Raw genomic sequence first — 5,945 nt, 5'->3', positions numbered from 1 at the left:
AATGCACACACCAGGACAAGCTGCTCTTAGTTTAGATTTTTTTGGATTACACTTTATTTGAAGGTGTCCTTGTTACAATGTAATTATACATTTAAGTACTGAGTAATATTAATTAACTACGTGTGACTCTGGACCACAAAACCAGTCATAAGGGTCAACTAAGATTTATCTGAAATCTGAATAGCCTAAATAACTTTCCATTGATGTATGGTTTGTTATGATCGGACAATATTTGGCTGAGATACAACTATTTGAAAATCTGGAATCTGAGAATGCAAAAAAAAAAAAAAATCTAAATATTGAGAAAATCACCTTTAAAGCTGTCTAAATCATGTCCTTAGCAATGCATATTACCAATCAAAAATTAAGTTTTCATATATTTACAGTAGGACATTTACAAAATATCTTCATGGAACATGATCTCTGCTTAATAATGATTTTTGGCATAAAAGAAAAATCATACAATACAATGTATTGTTGGCTATTGCTGCAACCGTGCTACTTAAGACTGGTTTTGTGGTTCAGGGTCACATATGGAAATCAGATGCAAAACATTTTCTGAAAAAAAAAAATGTTTCCAATGTGTAGTCTTTATTATTTCTCTGTATTTTATTTTAAACCAAAGTAAAAAAAAAAAAAAAAAAGAAGTTATTGATGGACTTCTTGAAATAGGGCAATCAATTGTTCTAATCAATCTCAGGGTATGCTAGTGTACTTGTGTAATGCATCTGCTGATCTCTTGGACCTTATAAAATCTGTCTTTATGAGTAAACCATTCACGAAACACTGAAAAATACAGTTGTTTTTCAGAAGTTACCACAACAACCAACCTCTCATCAAAACAGTGCCCATATCAGGTTTATAAGTACTAAGTCAGTGTTCCTCAGCCTTTTTAAGCCACTTTTCAGCCGTGACAGACAGAAAAAGGAGTGTAATGGGGTGGGACTGTTTGTTTTTTTCAGCTTCAATGATCCATAACTCTAAAGACATTAAGTTATGTAAATGCAACAATGAGGCAGAACATAGGAGCACAGCTGAAGCATGTCAAACAGAAAAAAAAAACATAACATCAGAAATAGATTTGACTTGTATAGGACATATAAGCAGTATAGGACAGCACTGATAACAAATGACTATCAGGCTTGGGACTTTCAAGACCACTGAAGTAGAGATCATCGGGCTTGGGACCTTCAGGACCACTGGTCCCTTGTGCTTACTGCTGAGATCACTGGACTTGGGACCACTGGTCTATGGAGTGCTGGTACACTCAGGCTTGGGAAAGATGAGAAAACTGGATTTGGGACTACCAGATTAGGGAAAAGGAACCAACAAGTTAAGGATGTCAACACCAGACTTAGGACCACCAGGCTATAGAGCCCTGGGACAACCAGACTTGGCAACACTGAGACCACTAAACTGGGACCAATGGACTTGGGAGCTCTGAGATCACTAGGCTAAGGAACACTGGGACCACCAGACTTGGGACCGCTAGGGAACACTGTGGTAGGACCACCGGGCTAGATTTCGTAGTGAGGAACAAGAATGAGGGTGGACAGAGTGCCACCACTGGCAGAGAAATGCTAGGGCTCACTGGGGAGCATGGATGTATCCCACAGTGTAATGGGACAGGCAGATTCTTATAGCTTAATTAATGAACTGATCCAATTTGAACTCACATCTGCCTCCTGGCAGACAAGACTTAACATGCTCATTGAGACCAAAGTGATATAAATCCTTAAAAGCTTTCTCCTCCCAGTCCACAAAGCTGGATTGAGCACAAAAGCACTCTGTATAGTCCTCAGTGGTGTCTCTCCCCCCCAAAGGCACGCAAACTAATCTTCTGGATCCATGGGTAGTGGTCAAGACTTCTGTAATGTTTGGTAAGATCAGGAACAAGGAAGAGCAGGATCCGACACCATTATGATTTATTAAAGAAAATAACAAAATACGAGAAACAGAAGAAAGGAAATTAAGAACAAACTGAGCAAGCCAAAAAATCATACTCAAATGGAAATGAAATGAACATAATAATCACAGAAAACACTCAAGCTTAGAAACACAGGGGTGGCAAAGACAAGGAATTTAAAAGAGGGAAGCAGGAACTGAAGGCACAAGAATACAAACTAAAAGTCAACATAAACACAAACAGAACTATAATTACAATTTTTAAGTGTTTTCTATTTATTTGTATTTTTTAAATGTAATATATTTACATGATGCAAAGCTGAATTTTCAGCAGCCATTACTAAAGTTTTCAGTATCACTTGATCCTTCAGGAATCTAAAAGGTTAATTGGTGGCTTCTTACTATTATAAATGTTGAAAAGAGTTGTGCTGCATTATATGTTTTGGTATCAAAGGACTATTTGATGAATAGAAAGTTAAAATGAACAGAAATATTTTGTAACATTAGAAATGTGCTAGTATTTACTGGCACTTTTGATCAACATCCAACATGATGAATAAAAGTAAAGTCTTATATAGTTTTAGATTGTATCTAAATAAATAAACAAACAAAGGTAATTCCTACTGAGCGTTAGCATGTTTTTTTAAAAAAAAAAGCAATATGAAATAGGAAACAAAAGTTTTTTTTTAAGGTTTAAAAACAAATGTTAATGGGTTATTAGTATTTACAGTGTATAGTTGTAGCCTACTTCCTAAAGAAGTGCTCAATCATGAAACATCTAGACTGTGTGTATAATAATACATGCCTTTGTTGTATTGATGATATTGGTGTGATATTATGGATAAATAATCTAATTAACTTTTTATTTGACTTAAAGGACCAATTTGACCTCTAATATAAACACATTAAAGTACTGATGACTTAGGGAGGTTTTGAAGTACTTTTTCTCAAGGTGTCTGCATGACCACCTTGTAGACAGGACATAATATTGATTTTAATGGGGGTGATCAAAAAGCACACCCATTTTGCTGAACTATAAACGCTATTCCCCTGCTTTGACACATGAGTCAGATTTGGTGAACTGTTACTGCAAAACTCTACACACAAATCCCTACATTTCTCAGTGCTTACACCATGTGATCATTTAGAAAGCACTAGCATTCAATATTGTTCACTCAAGTCTGCAGTTTGAGCTCAATTAGCATACAGTTACCCAAGTGCAAACACTAGGAGTCTACATTTATCACACACCAATCAGAACCTTCGATGGATAAAGGGCCAAAGTCAGCTTACAGTGTTTCTCACACTCAAAAAAATTATTCATTCTATGAACTCAATTTAATTGAGGGCAGGATTTCCATCCAATAAATATGTGTAGCCCCAACTCATAAAAAACTAATTAATGCGATGAAATGTAATTGAGTTGGGCCAACTCAATTTTATCAAATATAGTGTAAATGAAATTGATACATTGAAGTGATTTTTTTTTTATTTTATTTTTTTTATTCTTGTTGAACTAAAACGTTTAACTGGAAAATAAATTATCAGGCAGACATCCTTCTACACTCAAAAAAAAAAGAAAGATTTGTTGGATTTACTTAACTTTAGGCATTAGCATAAGCTGGTATTGTTTCATCCATGGCATGCCCATAGTTGTTTTTTTTATTATTAAAACAACTTTGCTTCATGTTAGGAGGTCCTCCACTCAAGCACATGCTCTACACTTTACTACAATGGTAACCCCTCAAAACAATAACATACCAGAAACTCTTTTAAATACAAACATAAAAGAGCATTAAACATTAACAAGTCTCCCAATTTTATCATCTGAATAAAAAAATGCCTAAAATAACATTTTATTTCAAGATTTACTCTGCTTATCCAGCCCTGTGCAAAGCATGATGGGGAGGGGAAATCCACTTCCTAGTTACACAAGTAAAATCATTTGTTATTTCAAAATGAAAATATTGAGTTGAGCCAAAACGTAACTGTTTCAAGTCAGTTTAACACAATGCAATTGTATAAATGGGAAACTTAACATATTGGTGTTAAATGAAAATTATTTTTTAAAATAAACTGAACAGTGTTGGATAATCATTTTTTTGAGTGAGAGGCTTTGGCGCATTTCTCGAATCAGAAATGAAATTCTCAAAACTACTCATTCAACCTCCACATCATCTAGTCATTTGTGCACATCATAAAAAGTTTATCATTCTTTTGAACAAGCTGCGATTGCTTTGGTAAATTCAAGCAACTGATTACTGTATGTGCATTTGTCTGTGGTTTCCTACATTATCAGTTGCTCTAATGTCATGTTGCTCAAAATGTATAGTTCTGTGTGCTATAGACTTACCCCTCAAAACCTCAAGTCATTAGTTCATCGTACAAATCATTACGGTAAATGCAAAAATGGTTGATCTAGTTGTCAAACTGTCAACTATTAGACTTTTTATAAATTTGCCATGAATTGTTCAAGTGAATCTTGACTTTCACTAATGAAGAGAATATAGATCAACCAATGACAAACCAGTTCTCTGAAATAGCTCAAATTTACATCTCATGAACCTTCAATTGGAAAGCATATATAGAAAGAGGACAACACAAGACTTACAAATTCTGATAGTGGACTTTCTAATTTTTATTTTCGCCTTTGTGCACATATTTCTTTTCCTATTCTATTCACAATGACGTTGTAATGTGTTTTTTTTTTTTGTTTTTTTTTGGTCAGACCACTAGTAAAAGCGTAATTATGAATCATATCCAGTCTTTTTCAATCAATATCCCACATACAGCCTTCTGCATTTCAGTACAGTAACTGTCATCCAAAGTGTTGCCATAGTTTACATCAGGTAATACTAACAGAGAGCACTGTTATATTGACAACATGACTAAGCATTTTGCCTATCTTGTTTGTGAACAATGACACAAGGACATCAGGAATGCGAGAGGATTTTACCCCCGCTGCCTGGCCTGGTGATGTTGAAGAGGTTCTTTGGCCTGTCCCAGACCAAAGATGGGATACTGGGGCAGAATAATTATTTTTGTTGTTTGCTGTATTTTACTGTACTCTACACTACATTAAATTGAGGAATAAAACATTTGGGGAGTACCACAAGCAACACTTATTACCGGTTTTTGTAGTATTGTTTTGAATTGATCTCATCAGTGTGTACAACTGTGTTGTAGTGTGTGTTTTTGACTGTTTGTGTGTCATGTCTGAGAGCAAAGTTTGGTTTTTCAGCAAGATTCAGTTGTTTTGAGTGGATAGCTTCATTTTGACCTGAATATAGGAAGTTTGGGGAATTGAGTTAGAAGTTATGGATTCGTGTTTACTGTTTTGAGAATACGAGGCATAGTTTCAAGAAATGTGTTTAAGCAATCGAGAAAAACTGTTAATTAGATATAACAGCTACACAGATAAAGGTCATTTTAAGGGTCTGGTCAGGTAACGAGTGTAGTTATAAATCTTGAACCTGATATTTTGAAAATCATTATAAAACAGGTCTGTAATGTGCTGGATATTTTCATTCGCATACTTTTCTAAAGGCCTTTATACATAACTATCGCCTACCAGATAATGTCCAGAGCTAATTTCCCTAGGCAAAACTTTCAGTACTACACCACAGCATGGAGAGGATAAAGTATTGACCCACATTGTCTATCTCCTCTCACAAGGTCGCTGCTCCAGCAGTGGTAATCTGTCCCTGGACGTGCTTGTCACAGTCTCCTCTTGTAGATTAAGCTCAAGGCATGAACCATCTGTTACTGTAACATCACTAAGTGGAAGCATGGCGCTTATTAGATGAGAGCAGTTTTTTTGGGGGGTGGACTAGGAAGTTCACCTTGTTATAGTGTTCTACATGAATGTGTGATTGGTTTAGACTAGAGTGATGGTGTTGCCTGATTAACTAATTCCTATTTCTGCACAGATGCTATTGAGAACAATATTTTGTTGTTGTTGTTGTTGCTCTGGAGGAGTACAGTGAGCTGTAAACTGTAAAGTATCATACTGATGTCAATTTAAATTCAGCACAGCAATG

Source organism: Barbus barbus, assembly GCF_936440315.1.
Source record: "Barbus barbus genome assembly, chromosome: 39".
In the NCBI taxonomy this organism is placed as follows: domain Eukaryota; kingdom Metazoa; phylum Chordata; class Actinopteri; order Cypriniformes; family Cyprinidae; genus Barbus; species Barbus barbus.
Note: the sequence above shows the minus strand (reverse complement) of the source record.